This window comes from Triturus cristatus, chromosome 2_1, assembly GCF_964204655.1.
Source record: "Triturus cristatus chromosome 2_1, aTriCri1.1, whole genome shotgun sequence".
NCBI lineage: Eukaryota > Metazoa > Chordata > Amphibia > Caudata > Salamandridae > Triturus > Triturus cristatus.
Genome location: NC_140581.1, coordinates 7695323 through 7719226, shown reverse-complemented (window position 1 = coordinate 7719226; position 23904 = coordinate 7695323). Strand labels below are relative to the sequence as shown.

Genomic DNA, 23904 nt, shown 5'->3' with positions numbered 1-23904 from the left:
TTTGAGAAGTCACTCAAAATGTGCCCTAATTTTTCTTTCGGCAGCACTAATCGTACCTTTTATGGAAAAATGAACCCCCTCATTTTGTTCCTTTTTAAATTAAATGTTTTAAGAGTTACCACTTTAATCATTTGTTGATGGTACCCTACTCATTTTAGGAATTGTGGTGTGTTCTAAGGTGATTTTACCATGTGAAAAAGCCTTCTGCTGGGATATCATGATTGAGAGATAACTATTTTCTCATGCTTTTCCCACAGAGGTTTGGAAGGTGATCTATAAGCTAAACTGAGAGCTTATTTTCTGTAAATTCACATTATCCTTCTCAGTCATGTGAGAATGAAGTCTGACATTCTCAGTAAAACATGTACATCCAACAAGGGCAGAGACTGTCAGTTGATTCCTTTGTGTTCTACTGCAGCTTCCCAGAGTGTTCCAAAGAACAACTAGAGCGCTAACAGTCCTACTTATGACAAACGTATGGCACATTTAGGGGTCAACAGGGGTCACAGCTGTGACCCCTGCTTTGCCCTCTACGACTCCTGGCACCACCTTTATGACCACTGACCTCAAAGGTGGCAAAATCAGTGCCAGGAACACAGGGGCACCTTAACTTGTGCTTGACTCTCCTCGTTTCCCAGCAATTTTTTTTAATTGCACTGATATTGAATAATGTTACAATTGGCTGGAATTTGACCTTCCCTAGTAACTGAGGTAAGTACAAATGTGTGTTATGTGCGTGCTTGCCGGTGCGAGTGTGTTTATGTGAGAGAGATTTTGTGTATGTGTGAATGTGTGTGTGTGAGTGGAAGGGAAGGTCAAAGGGTGTGTGATGTTAATTTCTGCCACCCGTGCCATTTTGGTGAACTGACGTGAATTTCTTATAAAGTGAATGCATATAGACTGCTTCCCAAGGAACAAAGTGTATATATGGTTGGGATTTCATTTAAGAAATGACAGTATTCTTCGAGTTTTACCTTTGTTTACTGCCATTGATCCAGCCTATAACTTTATAGAGATTTGCTTTGGACTGGATATAGTCTGTATGGCTCTGAGAATAGATGGGTTCAATACCCCATGATGTATGTGTGCATAACACTGTGAGTACCAGCCAATACCATCACAATGTATGTGACCATAAAAGTACGCACCCTTATAATGCTGACCAACGCAATCCCTGTGATGTCAATGTAAGCGCTCCGCAACAACCCTGTTGATAAAAGCAAGGTATGCAACAGCCACAAACTGTACAACCATGATAATGTCAATAAAAACGACTCTGATGGAAAGCAAAACCACAACACACCCAATAATGGCAATGTTGATATGTGAAAACCTCATACTGTCAACGTATAGTATCACCAACGTACTCGTAGTGCTGACAGTGTATGTGCCCGCAGTCTCAATGACGACAATGTATGTACTCGCAGTATTTACTGCATGCGTAATAGCAATGATCATCCAATGTTACATGTGCTCGCAATATAGAAATCGTATCATTGCTGTCGAATCCTGCAGGGATTCAAAAAAGAAACCCGCTCTCGTCGAGTACCCCGTAACATATACTAATGTTAAGTAGATAGAATACTAATGTGCACCTATACATTACATGAGGGTAAACCCGCTTCGCAAATTGCATGAAATTAATCTTAACCAAACGTAAATAACCCGAGATGTAATAATATAGTGAGAGGAATGTTTTGCGAATGGCTTACACTGCAAATTGTGCGCATAGTATATGTGTGATGCTTAGGTAACACTAATTGCTGTTGCTTTTTCTTATGCTTTGCTGGAATAACTGCTAACCTGGATCTGAGTGATAGAGGGTGGTTAACAGTGAACGTTTCATTACTACATTATTAATAAATGTCTGTTTTCAGTTCTTTTAGTAAACACACAAGTGGCCATATTTTTAAAGATGACCAAACTGTGATGAGTGAAATTTGCGACGCATACAAACCACGTGATATTGTGAAAAAAACTTGCTGAGACTGCTGAAAGAATGTGATGCGGTGAAGGACACCACATTTCACAAGCAGCCATTTTCTGAGCTTCCGTGTGAAAGTCGCAAATTTATAAAATGTATTGACTTTGTCCGCATGCTGTTACAATTTCCTCATGAGAGAGTAGGGATGTATATTGAATAGGTGGAAACAAAAATGAACAATGAGGTAGTAAAAGAAAGCATGATCTAATGTGCAATCCGCCCCTCGTTTTAACCAATGCCGTAGCTAGAATGGGTGACATTAGCAACTTTAGTGGGATGGACATGTACGAAAAGTATAGGTGACTGCCGGGTGGGGTCAGGCCGTCGTCGTCATCCTTGATGCTGTATGGTTGCGGTCGGGAGGCCTATTGAGGGAGACAGGAGATTGAGGGTGCGATGCTGATTGTCGGGTTGCAGAGAGGTCTGATGATCCGGTCCTGTCCTTAGCCTGATCTAAGACTTGATCCCTGATTACCTAGGCCTGGGTGGTGATTTTCCTCGTTCATATTCCCTTGGGTTGGTATTATTGATAACTGGAGAATTCAGTTGATCTGTACTTTTGTCTCTTCTTCTATCTTTCTGAACGAGAATTTGAATTGATGACTATTGTCTGATGTCTCTTCCTCGTTCCCCTCCATGCGACAAATATATTTGTTCAAATTGATTATTTGCTAGATGATCGATCGTTACATAGTATTCTCTCTCATGAGGTGTTTATTATCAAACTTATGCATTGAGTTAGATACTATTAATGACTCACAAAGAAGTTGTGGTTATTTGTGTCTGCAAATGAATTTCAAATGACTATTGACCTTCAATTAATCAACTAATTTATCCATCAATCAAGTAGATGAATAATTGACTTAAAGTGATTAAATGAAATTTTGTTTAGATCTGAAACCATGCACTGTCTGTGAAGGAAACACTAACTTGACTACCAGCGCAACAGTGACAACTGTGTGTATTGTGAGAAGGTAGCCTGATATAAGCTGTCCACTAGTTCTAGTGGGCACCTTGTATCAGTCCAAACAACCCCTTATTGATGATACGTTAAAGACAACGGGCCTGATTCACAGAACAAACTTAAGACAAAATCCTAAACTTAGTACAATTTTGGTATTCACAGAATGCACTTACTACTTCTGGTATTCACAGAATGAACTTACTATTTTTGCGATTCACAGAATAAACTTACTACTTTTGCTATTCACAGAATGGATTTACGACTCCTAACTTTACGTCCGCACTCGGGCCGGAAATTCCGGCCTGGAGGCGGAGCTTCCGGCCCGGAGGCGGAGCTTCCGGGCCGGAGGCGGAGCTTCCGGCCCGGAGGTGGGGATTCCGGCCAGTGGCGGAGATCCGCCACTAGCCAAAATCCCCACCTCCGGGCCGGAAGCTCCGCCTCCGGCCCGGAAGCCCCGCCTCCGGCCCGGAAGCTCCGCCTCCGGGCCGGAATTTCCGGCCCGAGTGCGGACGTAAAGTTAGGAGTCGTAAATCCATTCTGTGAATAGCAAAAGTAGTAAGTTTATTCTGTGAATCGCAAAAATAGTAAGTTCATTCTGTGAATACCAGAAGTAGTAAGTGCATTCTGTGAATACCAAAATGGTACTAAGTTTAGGATTTTGTCTTAAGTTTGTTCTGTGAATCGGGCCCAACATTTATTGAAAGCTATCCTAGTGGTAGCCATGGAGAGCAGCCTTCAGGCTAAGTTTTGAAGGAATGTAAAGCAGCTTGTTTTACCAGTCTATAATCTCTTGAATAATCAAATGAAAGGACAACCACACCAGGTATATATTTAAAATATATGCATTTATTTCTAAACACACCCTCCTAATCTCTTTATGAGGCTAGAGATCAAAACACATAACTTACACTTCAAATATTACAGTGAAATAGCACAAATACACGTTAGCCCCTAGGGGCGAGCCAAATCATACACTAAAATAGTGGTATAAGAACCACGACTTAACTATACACAAGGCCTAGAGCCTGTAGAATTGCTGGGACTCCAAGGAACCACCCAAGGTAGTGACCCAGGGGATCACGGGGGCCGTGTGCAGTGTGAGAACACAGCTGCAAGCTCCCGTTAGCTTCTATGGGGAAAGTCGCGGTTTGATTTTTAAAGATTAGGGACACTTGGAGATGAGCTAGGACTAAACCCTTTTGGATTTAGGAAGTTCTAGGGTCAACACACACGGGAGCACCGGAGTACTCGAGTTACCTCACCGAGGGAAGCCGGGTGCATAGGTGTCAAATAGTGTCGGGTCGCGTCGTATTTTTCAATGTAAGCTGGCGAAGAAGTGCTGCTGCCGGGAAGATGCGAAGTGTCCGAAGAGATCCAAGCCTGGATCGAAGTCGAGAAGAACCTGAAAGCAGAGGGGACAGAGTCTGGGTCACTAGCCAGTGACTAGGAAGGCGATGAGCAGATGCCCACAGATGTCGGGGGATACCAGCTGAAAGAGGTGAAGCTTGACTCTTCAGCCACGAGGACCAGGTCTGAGGGACTCACCAAGGGGTGGGGAGTCAGGGCATATCTGGAGCAACCAGGCAAGCCCAAGGAAAATCAAGGATGCCTTCACAGGGCCCACCAGTCGACGGACCAGGGATCGCGAAGTAGCCTCGAGTGGAAATGCAAGGAGCGGGCTCACGGAACACTCGTGGAGTGTAGGCCCACAATCTTCGGTGCAAAAGGTGCTCGGGGCTTGGGCTACACGTAACCCAAAGCACGACTTCAAGAGACGTCGAGAAGTCAATGCACTTGCAAATATGCACGGTGACCAGGAGTTCCGGTTCCACGTTACTCACGAGGGCTGCGGGCCTCAGCTTTGCTGGGGACTCGGGTCGGCCTCTGAGAAGTCTGGAAATCCTCTTCCAGGGCTTCGGAGATGCAGACGGGCAAATGCTTCGTTGGTGCCTGCCAAGCAGGGGAGTCACTCCTTGACCCCAAGGGAGATTTCTTCAGTACTCTAGTCGTTAGTAGAGCGTTGAAGTTCCAGGATTCAGTTGCAGAGTTTCGTCCAGGGATATCTAAAATCCTTTTGCCAGGGATTCCTTACTTATACCTAAGAAACGGGTTGGACTATCTCAGGGGACCCACCTATGGGAGGGTTTGGAAAGAGGGGTGGTTACACCCATTTCCTTTGTCCAGTTTCATCCCAGATCAGGGGCTGTTAGCTCCTGAACCAGTTTGAGCTGGACTATGCACAGGAACACCAAATGTGCCCACAGTGGAGGACTTCAAAGCACCAGAGAGTGCTCCCGCCCAGTCCCAATACACATCTGCCTGTCTGGGGATGTGGTTACACCTTCCTACGACAGAAAACCTATTGTCCAGGCCTCCCCTGCCGGAGTTTCGGTCAGCAGCAGGAGGCCAGACCCGTGTCTGGCTGCAGCATCCATTTTGTATGCCAGGGCTCAGTGAAGTTGGTACTGGGTATACCAGTGCTGCCATGTATCTCCCTCTAGAAGGGTGGGATCATATTCTCACATCAGGAATTGATGTGGAGGTATGATTCCAAGGTGTTTGACACCAAACACGACATGTCATGTTTCCGTGCAGGCAGTCTAAAGTTAGCATTTACCGTTAGGTTATAATGCACTTAAGAGTATATGGTCAGGCTGCACCACTTACAACTCCGGAGGATAGATTCCGAAGGCTGCAGAGGGGCTCAGATCATGCCTGGGCACCCTCTAACATATAACCAAGCACCCTGCCTTCAGGATTGATAAGGCCTGCCATAGGGGTGACTGATAGGTTTATATGTGCAGTGATAGGTGAGATATAGTGAACCTATACCACAGTAAGGGGTGCATGCACCACCTTACCCAGGCTGCAGTAGCAGACCAGTGGTGTGATTTTGGAGGGCTTTCCAGGGGTGGCATAATACATGCTTCAGCCCCTGGTAGGCCTCTGGGGTACCTATGCCCTCGGTACATAGTATACCATATACTAGTAACTCACAAGGGTACCCCAGAATCCAATCTGGAGTGTACCTTAAGTACATGGAATCAATTTAGAGAGGAAGCAGCTAGGCTGAAGTCCTGGATAGCAGAGCCCCAGCCAGACTAAATTCGAAAAACAGTGTTGCAGCAGCAAAAAAGTGGGGGTAACCATAAGGGGCAGATCCTACTCTCGTACACAACCCACCCAAATGTAGGGACATTAAACTAACCTTGACCGGTTGAGTCTTCGTGTTCTAAGTGGAAATACCTTGAGAGTCCATCTGCATTGGCATGGTTACTCCCAGGTCTATGTTCCACTGTATAGTCCATCCCTGTAGGGAAATGGACCACCTTAGAAGTATTTAGGGGCACCCCTGAACCTTGCTTTCTCAGACAAGAACCTGCAAAAAGAAATGAAGAAGGATCGAACAGCCGTGCCAAAGCTAACAAGAGGAAGACGCCCACTGACTTGGCCCCAGCCCTACCGGCCTGTCTCCACCTCAAACCTGCTCCTGCGAAACCCCAGTGTGTCCTGCAGCCAGCAACCTCAAAAGCCCCGGACGACCTGCCTGCCTTCAACCACAAAGACTTTGTCTCCCGTGAACACCGGATTTGTTCTCCTGCAACCTCTGGCCGGAAACCGCAGATCCGCCCCACTTTGCACAAGCCTTCCACAGCCCGAGCTCGAGTGGGCAAACATCACGAGGAGGTCACCCTGGCAATTCTGACCCGAGATCCTTGACCTGCCTCCAGCAGACGCCTGCAGCCTAAAACCGGAAGGCCCCCCTAACCGTGACCAGAAGCTGTTAAAAAGATCCGACCCCAAAAGGCACCCCTTCACCCTACGTCCTACGGCCTTGTGTCCCCAAACCGACGGTGCCTAACCAACCCCTAACTTCCCAACTTACCTATCAAAGTAGTGGTCACACCCAGAAGAGCGTTTTCCATGACCCTGCTGTGCGGAGGCTCTCCATCGCAAACACCAGGGCGCCCGACCTCGAATCTGCACTCTGCACCCGGCCCTGAGCTAAAGTCCAGGAGCTTTGTTCCCACAACCCATTCAGCACGCCTCGACTACTGTCACAAGTTTCCTACCCCTTGTTAGCCTGCCTATAAGCAGAGTTCTCCCAAACACCTACCTAACGCTGCACATGCATCTCACAGCAGCCCAAATTCATCGCATCACAAATAACAGAATTTTGATGCAAATTGGTGTTTAATCAATGTAATATTAGTGTTGTAATCAAAAGTCTTGAATACTGTTTATCTCACATTTGGTTGTCTGTCCCCTTGTCATTTTTTCTTCCCCTTTCTCACAGGTCTTTAAGTATACCCCAGCACCAGCTAGTCAGTATACTCCCTACCGCGTCTGGCATACAAACCTCATTGGCCAGACGGTAGTGCACACACTACCTTTAGTTTATGGTCCTGATGAAGTGCCAATTGACCCGGTCTGGGCAGCTAGGGCACGAAACATGTTGAGCTTTCACACCACATCAGCCCTGTAGGAACATTGCTCCAACACAAGGGTTCTTTCACTATTTTAACGAGGCAAGAGCTAACTAAATAATAAAATTCACTAGAATAGGACCGCTCTGAACCTTTTTAACCCACTATACCCATGCACTACCCAGCCCCCACACGCACCCTACGGCTTCTTCACAAGATCCCCGATAAAGAGCCCCGGTTTCGGGAGCCCGTCAGGCATTGCAGCGCCGGCCCGACGAGGGGCAAATGCCCAAATGATAAAGCATGACATCCCTTGGGGTGTGTGAGGGCATTACGAAGAAAGACCTGTGTGTCCCTGTTCCTTTCCCCAGGAACTGCTCACCTCTCTGTCATTGATCCATTTTGTGATGCCAGGGCTCTTTCAGATTTCTACCGTGTTACCACAGTAGGTAAATGTCGTCCCCTCTAGAAGGGTGAGATCATACCCCCACACCAGTTACTGGTGTGGGGGTATGATTCCAAGTTGTTTGACACCAAACATGACATGTTTTGATGCAGTCATTCCAAAGTTAGCATTTACCGTTGGGTAACACTTAATGCACTTAAGAGTATATGGTTTAACCACATTCACAAACAGCCACAGAGAATAGACTCTGCCAGCTACAGAGGGGTCCTGCTCATGCAGAGGCACCCCCTCACATTGTAAACCAAGCAACCTGCCCTCAGGATTGATAGGGCCTGCCATAGGGGTGGCTGATAGGTTTATATATGTGTGTATGGTGAGATATAGGAACCTATACCTCTGTGAGGAGTGCTAACACTACCTCACCCAGGCTGCAGTAGCAGGCCTGTGGTGTCAGATTGAGTCTGCTTCCCAGGGGTGCCATAATACATGTTACAGCCCCTGGTAGGTCTGTGAAGTACCTATGCCCTAGGTACCTAGGGTACCATATACTAGGGGCTCATAAGGTACCACAGTATCCAATCACTAGTGCAGCTAATATGCACACCAAGTCATTTAGAGAGAACAGAGAGACTGGGGCCCTGATTAGCAGGGACCCAGCCAGACTATAGCCAGAAACCAGTGTATACCTCATATATTGGTCGACAGTTAGTTATACTCCAATCACTGGTAGATACATTAACCGGCCCAACCGGAGACACTGTGCCTATCAGATGCGTCCATGGGAACATCTGAGTTAATCCTTTGGTCCAACTACCTATTTCTCTGCAATCTGTGAAATTTTACAGGCTAAACTAGGGGTCTTGCCCACTCTCCCTGAACAATTGATCCTAGGACAGGACAATCTAGCCTTTTTAACTCTGTTGAGGGACAAGATACAGCTCATAAGACCCCAAGGTCCAGTTCACCCGTCCCTCATCGCTCAGGGCGCATGGCTCTCGGACAGGAGCTTTAGGTTGAGCCGAATCCATGATCCAACCCTTCGGCCCGCCTGGGAACATGCCCGACAGACCGATTGAACGCCAAACCCTAGTTATCCCTTTTTCTTGGTCAAAAACAAACTCCTATATAGGGTTGGGAACCCTGGGGATTCCCTGCAATTGGTGGTTCCCCAGGCCTTTCGAGAACAGGTCTTATTTTTTGCGCACTCACATTTGTTGGCAGGACACAGGGTGCTACAAAAGACCACACTAATACTGTTGCAACACTTTTATTCTCCGGGAATCTTCTCACACGTCACCAAGTTCTGTCATGAGTGTGAGATTTGCCAAAAGAAAAACCCTTATAAACCACCAGCTGTTCCCCTACAGCCGCTTCCGTTGTTGGCCAACCATTCGAAAGATTAGGCATGGATCTCATTGGTCCCTTACCCCGAACAAAAAAAGGCAACCTCTGTGCCTTAGTCAATGTGGATTACGCCACAATGGACCCCGAGGCTGTACCTTTGCATGCTCCCACTACTCTAAACATCAGTGACAAGTTGCTAGAGCTGTTCTCCAGGGTTGGTTTCCTCAGTGAAATCCTCAAAAGCACGGAACCCCCTTTGTTTCTAAACTAATGGCACAAATTTGTAAATCCTTGGACATATCCCATATCAAAACATCAGTTTACCACCCCCAAACCGATGGTTTGTGTGAGCACTACAATGTTACCCTTAAGTTAACCTTAAAAAACTATTGAGTGTTGAGGGTAAAGAATATCAATCAATCAATCAAACATTATTTGAGCACACTACTCACCCGTGAGGGTCTCAAGGCACTAAAGGAAGGGGTAGAGGGTGCTGCTACTGCTCGAACAGCCAGGTCTTGAGAAGTCTCCTGAAGGTCAGCAGGTCCTGGGTCTGTTGTAGGTGAATGGGAAGGCTGTTCCATGTCTTGGCGGCGAGGTGGGAGAATGATCTGCTGCCGGTGGTCGTTCGGTGGATGGTGGAATGGTGGCGAGCGTGAGGGTGACGTCAGCGGAGCAAAGCTGGCAATTTGGGGTGTAGAAGGTGAGGCGTTTGTTGAAGTACGCTTGTCCAGCATTGTGGAGTGCTTTGTGAGTGTGGGTGAGGAGCTTGAAGGCGATCCTCTTGTTGATGGGGAGCCAGTGCAGGTCTCTCAGGTGGGCATTGATGTGCCTGTAGCGGGGGCTGTCAAGGATAAGGCGTGCAGAGGCGTTCTGTATGCATTGGAGTCTTTTCTGGAGTTTGGCCGTGGTTCCCGGGGAGAGGGCATTGCCGTAGTCCAGCCTGCTGCTGACGAGGGCCCGGGTGAACGTCCTTCTGGTTCCAGTGGGGATCCAGCTGTAGATCTTGTGAAGCATGCGGAGGGAGTTGAAGCAGGAAGAGGAGACGGCGTTGACTTGCTGGGTCATTGAGAGTGAAGAGTCCAGGATGAACCCCAGGTTGCGTGCGTGGTCGGTGGTAGTTGGGGCACCTCCCAGCGCGGCCAGCCCCCAGGAGTCATCCCAGGCGGAAGGGGTGGAGCCGAGGATGAGGACCTCGTCTTTTCTGAGTTCAGTTTCAGGAGGCTGTTCTTCATCCATTCGGCAACAGCTTTCATTCCTTTGTGGAGGTTGGTTTTGGCGGTGGTGGGGTCCTTGGTGAGAGAGAGGATCAGCTGGGTGTCGTCGGCATATGAGATGATGTTGCGGTCGTGTGAGCAGAAGATGTTGGCGACCGGTGGCATGTAGATGTTAAAAAGGGTCAGGCTGAGGGATGATCCTTGGGGTACGCCTCAGGTGATTTTGGTGGCTTTGGATCAGAAAGGAGGTAGGTGGACTCTCTGGGTTCTGCTGGTGAGGAAGGAGGTGATCCAGTCCAAGGTTTTGTCACGGATCCCTGTGTCGTTGAGGCGTGTGCGTAGGGTGTGGTGGCTGACACTGTCGAAGGCGTCCGAGAGGTCCAGGAGGATGAGGGCTGCGGTTTTGCCGTTGTCCAGCAGAGCCCTGATGTCGTCGGTGGCGGCTAGGAGGGCGGTTTCGGTGCTGTGGTTGCTGCGGAATCTGGATTGGGATGAGTCCAGGATGTTGTTCTCCTCAAGCAAGCGGGTCAGTTGCCTGTTGACAGTGTGAAACCTTAAAATCTGAATCTCTCATTTTCTGATTCAGCTATGCCTCATCCATACTCACCTTTGACCTGTTTTCAGCCTGACTCCGTCCCTGACGCCACCTGCATAAACATTAGGTCACAAAGCTAAAGTTGAGACATTGTAGGCTGCGTAAACATGCAGTCAGCTTGCTCGAAGGTTTTCAGGCAATAGTTAATCCTTAAGTAAAGTCTACGCAGAATAGCACATTTTGTTGTTCAACCTTAAAACGTGGAAATTGCACAAGACACCCAGGCTGTCAGATTCTTGCCTTAGCTCATTTGTGTGTTCTTTCCAAAGTTCTATTTACCTCTGGGCGTTTCTTGTTTGTGATCTTCCCTATAAAAACCCATGTAGCCATTGTTCAAGTGTGCTCCTTTCCTTGAGTAACTCCATGGTGCTCCTTGGATGACCCATTCTGAATGCTTAATAAATTACCTATGGTTTGTACTTCGCTCCACTGTTGATTCCTCCTTATTTGATAAAGAACCCATGGCGAAGCGGTGAGCCCTGCACCAGCAGGTTATAGATTAATCTGCTCCACAACAGTCTTCTCAATGACTTTTGCCAGGAACGGGAGCAGAGAGATGGGCCAGGAGTTCTTGAGTTCTTTTGGGTCCGCCTTGGGTTTCTTGGGTAGGGTGTTAATCTTGGCGTGTTTCCAGCTCTCTGGGAAAGTGGTGGTCTCGAAGGACCTGTTGATTATCTTTCGGAATTGGGTGCGATGATGGAGCTTGCTTAGTGGTAGATGTGGTGAGGGCAGGGGTCAGTTGGTGAGCCGGAGTGGATGGTGTTCATGATTTTGATGGTGTCGTCATCGTTGATTTGGTTCCAGGAGAGCAGGAGGCCGGTGTGGTTGGGGGGTGGTGAGTCTGAAGTGTTGGTGGCTGTCAGGGGGGTCTGGGTGTTGAAGCTGTCATGGATGTCTGTAACCTTGCAGTGGAAGAAGTTGGCTAGGGAGTCGCAGAGGTCTTGCGACTGCGGGATGTCGTTGGAGCTGGAGCTGGGGTTGGTGAGTTCTTTCACGATGTTGAAAAGCTCTTTGCTGTTGTGCGCGATGTTGTCGATTTGTTATTTGCAGGAGGTCCTTTTGGCGGTTTGAATGAGTTGGTGGTGCTTGCGGCTGGCGTTCTTGAGGGCTGCGTGGTTGTCCGGTGTCTGTTCGTGGCGCCACTTCTTCTCGTGTCTTTGGCAAGTCTGCTTGGATGCCTGGAGGTCAGAGGTGAACCAGATGGCTCTCCTGCCTGCGTGTCTGTTTGAGGGTTTCCTGATCGGGGCAAGAGTGTTGGCGCAGCCGTTGATCCAATGACTGAATTTGCGGGCGGCTGTGTCGGTGTCTGTGGGGCGGTTGGTGGGTCTCGGGCGAGGGTGGTGATTAGTTGGTCTTCGGTGACCTTGTTCCAGCTGCTGTGGGGGATTGGTTGTGGGTGGTTGTGCGTGGTGTGTTTCTTGAAGGAGATGTGGATGCAGCGGTGGTCGGTCCAGTGGAGTTCGGTAGTGTGGCTGAAGGTGACGTGGTTGCTGGAGGAGAAGATGGGGTCGAGCGTGTGTCCGGCAGAGTGGGTAGGTGTCGTGATGAGCTGTTTGAGTCCGAGGTTGGCGCGGTTGTCGAGCAGGGTGGCAGAGTTTCTGTCGTTGGCGTTCTCGAGGTGGAAGTTCAGGTCTCCGAGGAGGATGTAGTCTGTGGAAGCAAGGGCGTGCGTGCTGACGGCATCGGTGATGGAGTCGCTGAACTGTGGTCGGGGTCCGGGGGGTCTGTAGAAGAGGGTTCCTCTGAGGGTGGTGTTGGGGTCGATGTGGATCTGGAAGTGCAGATGTTCGGCAGTGCTGAGGGTGTCTTCGGTGCTGGTCGAGATTCTTAGGATATTCCTGTGGACGATGGCAATTCCACCTCCTTGTGTGTTGGTGTGGTCCCTGCGGGTGATCTTGTAGCCGTCCGGGATGGCTATGGCAATGTCGGGTGCTGAGGAGGGATTCATCCAGGTTTCCGTCAGGAAGGCGACGTCCGGTAAGGATGAGTCAAGTAGGGCCCAGAGTTCGATGGCGTGCTTGTGGATGGAGCGGGTGTTGAGTAGTATGCATCTGAGGTGGTTGGGACCTGCCCTGGTGGGAAAGCCCAGGCTTGTCGATGAACGTTGGCTGGTGAAGCTGCAGCTACGGCAGGTGAAGGGTCCATGGGTGAGCTTCGGGGTGGCCTGGAAGCAGGTGGATGACCGGCCGGCGTTAAGTTCGTGGAGGAAGTTGGCGTCGTAGCGGTGTCGGGTGTCGTGGTGCTCACTGGGGCTTCTGGTGCTGGGCGGGGTCCAGGTGCGGACGGGTGCAGACGGGCTTGCCTTAGGTGCGCCTTTGGCACGCCAGTGGCACACCCGCTGTGCGGCCGCCACTATGTAGGGGAGGGGGTGGGAGCGTGCAGCTGGGAGGCGGGAGCGAGGGTGGGAACGGCGGGGAAAACCAGCGAGAGAGGGCGGGAGGGTAGAGGGACCTGAGGGAAGAATACAATGGCAGCGTACAGATAATACAGGGAAAACAGGCAGCGAAGAAAACAACGAGGTACAAAAACACAGTTTAAGGAAAAACATACAGTGAAGGCACAAGGGAAAAAAGATGAGGAGCTGTTAGGAGTCACAGAGTGGGCTTGAACCCTGTCCGGGTTGGGCCACTGGGGTCTGCGTCGGAGCAGAGCAACGCGGAGCTGCTGGGGCGAGGAGAGAGAGCAGACCTCAGACAGGGTCAGAGGTTGTGCTCTGGACATTCTTCTCCCTATGGCCCTATATGTTATCAGAAGCCAACCTCAAACCAGTCTGGGTTACTCCCCCTTTAAACTCCTTTATGGCCGGGAACCCCGTAGTCTGCTGGAGATGAAAAAAGAGGTGAGGGAACAAGAGAAAGAGGGGGAAACAAAAGCCTTCCTCTATACACAAAGCCTACGTACCAAATTACACAAGCTAAGAGGAGTGTCCAGACCTTTTTCATGAACCCCCGAATACAGGATCCTACAGAACCCGAACGCGGAGAGGAAAAGACACCTGAGCAGGAACGCCAGGAAACCAGCGCAGTAGATGACCCAGAGCAGGAGCGTGACCCTATTCGGCATCGCGGCCAGCCGCGTCACAGGAAGGGTGAGGTCCCACAAGTTACATGGACGATTAGAGACCGTGTGGGGAAGAGGGATCGGGGCCGGCAAGGAAGGGGTGGGTGGAGGGAGCTGAGTACGATATCCAGCTCGTGTTGTAACTGCGCGCATAAGTGCTGTTGCAATAGAAAACAGTAGAGAGCACTGGTGCTGGTAACAGGTGGATTCTCTCTTCACTCCCTTCCCCTGAACATCGTTGTAGCACAACCGAGCCGACTCCTTATGGGGTGTATTTCTTTTGTTTGTTTTTCCCTATGTTTCTCCTGTGTGTCCAAATCCCTCAAGCAGAGTTCTCTTCATGAGGTCATAAGACCCAGCATCTGCCCCACTAAGGTTCAGAAGTCTGTCTCTGCACTACCAGAGAACAGTTCCCAAAGGAGTGCCCCCCCCCAGTGAGTTTTCTTCACTCTTCTGACTTCACAAGCCCTCTCAAAGGCTGTGAACCATTTTGTGATATCATCACTCTCTTCATATTTAGGGACAATCCCTTTTGGGATTTTAGGATCATAAGATTGCTCTTTTTCCCTATTTAGTAAATTGCTGCCCCCATTGATGGGTACTAGGCCCATCTCTGCTCTTTCATTTTCTAGAGCCAAGAGTCTGGTCTCTAGGTCTAATCTTTTGGTCAGCCTGGCTAGCAGGATGTCCTCCTCATTGAGGCTGTCCTCAATGTCCTCAGTAGTGCCTGACCCACCTGTGTAGGATCTAGGTACTGAGAGGTTGATTCTTGGAGTCAGGGCCACTGGGGCCCTTTTCTCCCTAAGCAGTGGAGGGGGATGATTTACCTGGTCATCCTCTTCCACTCCTTCTCCATCTGATTGGTCTTCACCATTTTCAGATGGGTGGTCCTTAGCATACCCAGCCAACAGCTCCTGGAGCTTCTGTTTGGTGGGATGGGACCCCATGGTTATGTTTTTAAGTTTACATAGGGACCTTACCTCCTTGGAAGACAAGTGGAGGTAAGGGGTGAGGTCGATCTCCTCAACCACGTCCTCTATGTCATTGTGGTTATTTTCTAGGTTCTTGTTTTGAGACATTGTTAAAAAAACCTTCTAACCCCTCTAAACCTAGCTGAAGTAACTTTTTATTTTTCTAAAATTCTAAAGGGACTTAACCAAGGCCCTAACAAGACTTTTAGTAATTTTGCAAAAATGCCAATTTGAAAAAATCTGAATTCTAAAGACAATTTAAGAGTTCTGTTGTGTGATCAGGTGGCAACCAAGTAGTCCAACAAATGCAAAGTTGTGTATCCCACCGCTGATCCACCAATGTTGGATGCTGGCTCTGCATATACTATACCAAAATGAGGTAAAGTGTGCACAGAGTCCAGTGGAACCCCAAATATAGGCAGTTGTAAAGTTAGATAGAACCCTACTCTCTAAAGTGGTAGCTTGGTCGAGCAGTGAGGCTGTATAAGAGGACAGTGTTAAGCATTTGTTGAACACACTCAGTCAGCAAATGAATTCACACATTCAAAGACTGAACTTCAGACCAATTGTTTTTGTATAAAAATATTCTTGTAGTTATTTTATTTTCTAGAACCAAGCAAGCCTGGCACAGGTAAGCAATAAGTACTTTACAGTAGTAATGCAATAGAAATACAGTTTGAAGGAATTTGTATATGCACTTTGTATTCTCTTACAGTATGTTTTCAGAGAAATGCAATACTTTGTAAAACAGTACATAGACTTGAATAGGCTTTTTAGTAAAATAGCAGGTAGGTAACTCTTGAGATTACTAAGCTTCCTCAGAGTAGTATACCTGGATACTATTCTGGGACATTTCCTGAAAACAGGTAAGTAAAATTGTTTTTTTTAGATTATGTAATTTTAATTTTTTTGTTAGTTTCTCAAACTCTACACTTAGAAACTTTTCAAGGAAACTAGTCAATGTTATCCTATGGAGGAAAATAGTGTTATCGGTTTTGAGTTAAGTATTTGGTAGTGGGAGTTGAGGTTCTGGGGGTAGACTCAGGGGTCCCCCAGGGTCGAGGATGCACTCTGGTTACACCCTCAGTGGCACTAGGGCAGCCGGGTGCAGAGCGCTGAGGCCCAATGTCATCCAATGGGGGAGAGGGGGCCTCCGGTTGGTGGCTTCTGGCAAGCAGGCCACTGGGTTGTGAGAGCAAAGCTACTGGATCTCCGCTCAGGGGAAATACGGAAACAAAGTAGCACCAAAGGTGCACCCTCAGCGGCACTAGGGCGACCGGGTGCAGAGTGCTGTTTTGAGGTCGGGAGCCTTGTTGTTTGCTATGGAGAGCCTCCGGTTTGGAAACACACAGCAGGCTCGTGGACGAAGGTCTTCTGGGTGCGACCACCACTTCAAGAGGTAAGTTGGGAAGTTAGGGGTGGGTTAGGCACCATCGGTTTGGGCACACAAGGTCGTGGGGCGTCGGGTGCAGGGGTGCCTTTTGAGGTTGTATCTTCTTACCAGCTCCTGGTGGCGGTTAGGAGGGTCTTCTGGTTTTAGGCTGCAGGCGTTGGCTGGAGGCTTGAGGCAGGTCAGGGATCTCTGGATCTTGGTCAAGATTGCCGGGTTGACCTACTCGTGGTGTTTTCCCACTCGAGCTCGGGGCGAGGACGGCGGGTGCAGAATGGGGCGGGTTTGCGGTTTCCGGTCGGAGCCAGTGGTTGCAGGAGAACAATTCCAATGAGACAAAGTCTTTGTGCTTGAAGGCAGGCAGGTCCTCCAGGGTTTTTGAGGTTGCTGGCTGCAGGACACACCGGGGTTTCGCTGGAGCAGGTTCGAGGTGGAGACAGGCCGGTAGGGCTGGGGCCAAGTCAGTGGGCGTCTTCCTCTTGTTAGCTTTGGCACGGCTGTTCGGTCCTTCTTCTTTTTTTTCTTATTGCAGGTTCTTGTCTGAGGAAGCAAGGTACAGGGGTGCACCTAAATACTAGAGTTAGGGGTGTTACAGGTAGATAAAAGGCAGGGACCAATGGGTCCCTTCCCTGGGGTGAGGACACCCCTATTATGCCATCCTCAAGTAGGAGGGTGGAATGAGCCTGTCCCTGGTTGGCTGAGTCCCCTCATCTTCAAAATGGCGGGGACCTGAAGTTGTGCTTCACCCCGCCTCCTCACTTGTTTTTTCCGCTTGTTATCCCGCCCAAAGTGGGGGTCAGAACCAGTGGGGACCAGTTGCTGAAAGCAGCAAGTGACCTGAGGAAGCTCACAAAGGTGGCAAGCCTTTGAAGCTTCCCCTTCGTGAATCCTGCCCATCCGGGGGGGGGGGGAGGGGTGGCTTGGCACCTCGTCCGAGGATGTGCATTGTTTCAGGCCCCAGAGAACAGCAGGCTCTCGAGCCAGGGGTCCATAAACATGTTTGAGGGTGGCAGCTGAAAGCATCCACTCGGCCTGGACATTAGTGGTGGGTTAGTTTTCAGGGGGCATCTCTAAGATGCTCTCTGTGTGCATTTTTATTTAAATCACACACTGGCATCAGTGTGGGTTTAATGTGGTGAGAAGTGGCCTCTAGGGTCGAGAATCTCAGACCGCCGTGTTTTTTTCGTTTGAATAAACACGGGGTCAGTAGATTCAGGCTAGAAGAGCGTAGTTCGCAAGAGGGGACATAGCGTTGGATTTTGGTAGTAATGAAAGCAGGTCCATGGGATGACATGGCTCTGTGGATCAGGAAGCCGAGTTTGAAGAGACAGCGCTGGTTCACTGGGAGCCAATTGAGGTTTTTAAGCAGGGGTGTCGCGTGGTGGGATTTTGGCTGGCCGTAGACAAGCCTGGCGGCTTGATTCTGTACCGATTGGTATGCAGGGATACCTGCGTACAGTGAGTTGGCATAGTCGATGCGCGAGATTACTAAGGCCAGCGTGACTTGGGTAAGGGCTTCAAAGGATAGGAATCTGCTGATTTTCCGGATTCTTCGCAGGTGGAAGAAGCAGGCGGAGACCACTGAGTTAATCTGGGCCTTCATGGTGAGGTCACTGCTGATAGTTACACCTAAGCTTTTGACAGAGCTGACTTCGGAGGGAGGGTAGCCCAATGAGTGGGGCCAGAAGTTAGAGTTCCAAGGATTGGCAGGGGTCCCTGTGAGAGCAAGCTCCGTCTTATCGGGGTTGAGCTTTAACTGGTTTAAGTTCATCCAGTTGCTGATGAAATTCGTGGTCGATTGAAAGTTCTCTATAGAGGAGGGTGACGAGTCAATGGTGAAGAAAAGTTGGAGATCATCCGCGTAATTAAAAGTGACTAATTCTCTCTTCCGAAGAGCTAAGATCAGGGGGAAAATATATAGATTAAAAAGAAGAGGGGAGAGGGAAGAGCCCTGGGGGACCCCGCAGGTCAGTCTTTTTATCCCCGAGGAGAAATTGGCGAGACGAACCGCCTGGTAGCGATCTTTGAGGAAGGAGGTGATCCATTTTAGCGGTAAACCCCAGATGCCGGCGCTCTCAACCCGGTCAACCAATAAATTGTGGTCTACGGTGTCAAAAGCTGCCGACAAATCCAGGAGCACTAGTGCCTGTGTGGTGTTTTGATCGGCCCCCTTCCTGAGTTCATCCTGGACCACCAGAATAATGGACTCCGTGGAGTGTTCAGGCCTGAAGCCCGCTTGATGTGGGAAAGTTCCACAAATGTGCTCAGGCAGTTGGCTACATGGGCCTCCAAAATTTTTCCCAGGAAGGGTAGCAGCGATATTGGGCGGAAGTTACTGAGTACAAGAAGGTCAGAGCCTAATTTTTTTAGGATAGGTACGACTTCCGCGGCCCGTGGAGAGGGTGTTGTTGAGAAGAGATAGGGGAGGTTCGGGGAGATGGAAGAAAGCCTCACACGCAATATGAGGGAGGCAACTGTTCGTCGGGGAGCCTGAATGAACCCTTTTGAGGAGGGAGAAGAATATTTCCTGTGTGATAGGTGGGAAAAGATCAAGATGGAGAGGGTTGTGGTGAGGGCAACCGGGTTTAGGGGGTAGGATGGCTCTGGGGATGCTAGCTTTGATTTTGGTAATTTTGTCAATAAAGTACGTGTTGAGAGAGTTGCAGAGAGATTGAGAAGGGGTGAGTTTGACAGTGACGCGGTCAGGATTGATGAGTTCATCCACAATGGAGAAGATGTCTTTAGATTTGTTGGTGGAATCCAGGCTTTTCAGAGAGAAATATTCTGATTTGGCTCTAAGGATCGCACTCTTATAGTCTTTGAGGGCCGATGTGAAGATAGATTTCTTGATAGGGCAGTAGTCTTGTCTCCACTTGTGTTTGATTTGACGCAAGGCAAGTTTCATTTCCTTGAGGTTGTTAGTAAACCATCGCTGGGCGTCATGGGGCCTCTTGTTTTTGAGCTTTCTCAGGGGGGCCAGGCTATCTCTCGCTGAGGCCAGGCATTGATGTTAGTTGCCTGGGTGTGCGGAGAAGCCGAGTGGCCAGAGGGCAGAAAGGTAGAGGGCATGGAGGTGGCTAAAAGGGAGCAGAGTGTAGTAGTGTCTACTCGGCTCCAGTTCCTGGCCATCGAGGAATCTTGAGGAGGGGTTTTAGTGACAAGGGAGTTGGGTATCGAAAATTAAATAAAATGGTGATCAGACCAAGTGCAGGGGGTAATCTGAAGGTCAGTGATCTTTTATATGGGTGGCTACCTTGATATGCTGAGTGAAGTTCATTCCAGTTAACAAGTCAGTGAAATCAACCGAGCAGGGGCTCTCACGCTCATCAAGTGGCCAGTAATTAAAATCCCCAATAATCATCACTCTGGCATGGTTTATAGCCACTCCGCAAGAGCATTGCCAAATATTTGTGGAAAATTGGGCATGTGGAGGGGGGGCCTATAAAATAACGCACAGGTGAAGGAGGAGCAGTTAGAATCGAGCTTAAAAAGGAGGTTGTCAACAGAAGGGATTTTAGAAGTGGATAAGGAGGTACATTTGTGTGACTGTGACATAATGGCCGCGACCCCTCCCCCCGCTCTGCTCTCAAGCCTGTTGGCCTGGAGAACGTAGCAGCTGTCAGGGATCGCAGCAAGGATATCTGGGGTGGATTCAGCTGTTAGCCAGGTTTCAGATAGAAGAAGTATGTCAGGCTTAATGGTGTCTAGAAGATAAAAAAATTCTAGTTGATGCTTGACCAGCGAGCGGGTGTTGAGGTACCAGATAGACAGCTTGTACAGGTTTGTGCTGCCGCGGACGGTTAGAGTATTGGGGGGAATGTCCCGTACAGTTGTCGGAGGCCTGTGATTAGGGAGGTTGCCAATAGATTTGCAGGTAGTGTGCTTATGGCTCAAGATCCCAAGTTTATCTAGGTTACTCCTGGTGGATGGGTTAATGGTCCACTCACCCTAAAGAGAGTGAAGCTCAGCTGTGGAGTAGGGGAGGGGGGAGCGGGCATAATGCCTGGCCCCTGGCCCGACCGGCTGCGGACGGGCGCAGATGGGCTTGCCTTAGGTGCGCCTTCGGCGTGCCAGCGGCGCACCCGCTGCTCACGTCCGCTGCGCGACGGGTAACACATTGGCAGATGTAGGCTGCAAGCACAGCGCTAGTCGCGGTGCTCCGCCCCCAACTTCCACTGAAGAAATACTGTCAGCCTGCACCCTCCACAACAATCGGGAGAGCCCCGTGGTGGACCGGGGTGCAGGCACAAAGCAAACAATAAGGCAACACTTTTTAAAATGAGGAATGTAGTGTAACAAATACTAAAAATCAGGATTGATGTGCAAAATAGGCAATTCAATTTTAAAAAGCTACGTTTAGGTAGGAGGCTAGCGGACTGCTATAATTAATGCTGGGCAGAAAAAGACTCACCGAGCCTTACATAATTAAGTCGCCGCTACAGTTTGTCAGCGCGCGTGCGGCTACTGACAGCTGTCAGTGCCCAGAACCACACCTTCAGCTCCTCACTGGTAGTCAGGGCTGTTTGTTAACAATATCACTGGATATCTCCAGCAACCTAGGACACGCAGGTTGGATCGATTCTGTATACATGTAAGTAGGGTCTATGTCTATATTTGCAGCACAGCACAGTCATCCCATCAATTCTTCGACAGCAGAGGCAGAGGGGGGAGGCCCTTAGTTTAATCCCCTGTAATCTGTCCATTTCTTACATATCTTATAGTATTTCTGGGGGCACCCTCGCGCTGCAAAGACCAGAATCTCTAGATTCATGCAGAAATCAAGACCTTTCTTCTATGCCGCAACGATGGTGGAGACTCACTCTTCCAAATCCTAGTGACATTGCACTTAGCTAGTGTAAGGCCTGGGAAAATCAAGTGGCGCTTATATCTATTGCCGCTTAGTCCCTCAATTATATGAAGAATAAACAATCGAGGCGAAAGTTGAATATCCCATCCCTGGACCTTTGAGAAGCACTCCACCACCCCTCTCCAAAATCGCGACAGGGAAGCACACTGCCATATTGTGTGAAAGAAAGTACCCTCATCCGCCCCACAGCGCAGGCAGCGAGGGGACACGATCAGCCCCGCCTGCCACAACCTATACCTGGTAAAATATACCCGATGCAGGCGGGCGGCAATCGTAGCACTGCGTGGGGATTCGAGCGCCTCTACCATGTCGTCCTCATCAAGGGATCCCCGGTCCAGCTGCCAGGCCTCTCCTGTTTTAAGTAGTGTAGTGGGGGTATTATTTATGAACTTACAATATATTTTGGTTATCTTATGGTCCCCAGGTCTCCCATAAAGACCTTGGCCTCGATAAGATTAAAGTCAGGTAGATCATCTTGTTGTGCCAGATATGGGGAAAGGGCATGTCGCAATTGTAAGTACCTATAGATTTGTGGGTGGGGCATATTGTATTCTGTTACTGGAGAGACTTCATGCTCCCTCCATGCATAACTGTGTCTATTCCAATGGCCTCCCAGCCCTGAAACCTAGGAAACTGCACCACTTGTGGTAGCTGACCATTGTTCAACAGGGGGGTTTCCTTTGTCAGTTTACCCCACCAACCCTTCGTGCTCAGTGCTCGCTTCCATACCTCGAAGATCGCCCTGGTCGCCGGCGGCAACACCTTTAGCAGCGGGCCAGAATACAGGAATCTATGTAGCGACAGGGCCCCCATCAGCCAGCGCTCAACTGCATACGCTGGATCCCTCAGGTCTCCGTACCAACAGCCGTTGAGGACTAGTATGTGTGAGGCTGCATGATAGGCCTGGACATCCGGGGTGGCAATGCCTCAACAGTAGGTAGATTGGAAAAAAGCCCTCAGTGCCACGTGCGACGCTCCTCCACCCCAAAGGAAACGGGCAATGGCCGCGTGTCATGACCCGACAAGCCGCCCCGCACCGCATCGGGACAGAGGACTCCAGCGACCAGAATCCCTGGCGCCGGCCGGCAACCCGTGACCACCGGAAGCGCATATAGCGCGGTTCCTCCCAGGAGGCGGGGCCAATGATTCCGGTCATCGAGGCTGAGTGCTTGGTCTAGGACGCGATCCCCGCTTCCCGCCGGACTTGAGAATCAGGTACGATCTTCGCTTCCCGCCTGACGGGAGAATCAGGTACCCTTCAAGACCTCCTGGAGTGTTGAAACGCCGCAAAGCACTCCACCCCAGCGGGCGCCGCCCGCGACGCCGAGGATTCATCTTCGCTTGGCTCTCTGCTCTGTCCCCGGGCAGCGAGCAAATCTCCACGCAAAGACTTATTCCCTCTTGGTGGGCAACCCCCGGCGCTCCTCCGCCCCAGGATTCCGGGCGTGACGTTGAAGCGCCGGGTTTCCTCACCGGCTTCTCTTCAGGTTCCTCCGTGCCCAGAACGGGGGAGACCAGCCTTTGCTCCTAGCGCTCCTCCGCCCAGGGATTCCGGGCGTGACGTCGTAGCGCCAGGAACAGTAGTTGTTTGGCCAGAGACTTCTCCGTGCAGGAACGTAAGAAGTACTGAGTAATCCCGGCGCTCATCCGCCCAGGGATTCCGGGCGTGACGTCGTAGCGCCAGGAACAGTTGTTTGGCCAGAGACTTCTCCGTATAGGAACGGAAGAAGTACTGAGTATTTCCAGCGCTCCTCCGCCCTCGGAGGCGGTGAGAGGCGTAGAGTGGTAGCGCCTACACCCGCTATTATTTAACCTTTCATGACACTTGGCTTCCCTTCCTGGCTACCCGTGACGTAACGAGGTAACCCCCCGACTTAGCACCTTCTTGCTTCTGCAACTGGTGTTACGCGGAGCCACATCGAAGGGAGGAAAGGAACCCAGGTGAGCCGAGGAACTCAGACCCAGGGTGGTGGCAGTGCCCTGAAGAACCGCATCGGCGTAACCTGTCTTCCTCTCTCTTTTCAGGTCTCCATCCCCGCGGTCCCTACCCTTCCTTCCCTCGCCCACCTGTCTTCCGAGTCCGAGGGTGTTATACATACGCCGGACTGAGGACGGATGGGAGGTGGACCCATACCTAGCATCAACGTCATTCCGAGGAGAGGATCTCAGGGCAGCATAACAGAATCATTGGCCCACGAATTTACCTCCTCCTGATTTCGTTGGTGTTGGTCATGGCCACCTTGGACGACGTGTTGGCCACGTTGGCCCAAGTGCAACTGGAGTTAGCGGCTTCCAGAGCAGACGCCGCAGCCTTACACTCACGCTTGGACCGCTTACAGCGCAATCCCTTTGACGCGGGTCCTGCCCCCCCGGTCCCTATCCCCCCGGTAGTGGTGGAGATGCCCACACAAATACCCCTGGCCCCCCCTGAGCGGTTTCATGGGGACATACAGAAGGTGCAGGTCTTCCTGACACAGATACAGCTGCACTTTCACTGCAAGCCGAAGCTATTCATCACGAATCAGGCCCGAGTGGCGTTTTTGGTATCATACCTAACCGGAGAGGCAGCACAGTGGGCAGTTCCCCTAGTAAGGAGAGACGACGCCCTCCTCTACGACTGGGAGGCCTTCCAGCAGGAGTTCGAAAAGACCTTCGACCGCCGGGCCGACACCTTCTCCG

General features: G+C 50.0%; 1 protein-coding gene across 2 annotated transcripts in view; it reads right to left on the bottom strand.

The window, feature by feature from the left end:
- The window catches only part of LOC146863599 (uncharacterized), a 479196-nt gene that overhangs the window by 221314 nt on the left and 233978 nt on the right, over window positions 1–23904 (bottom strand). The window lies entirely within an intron of this gene.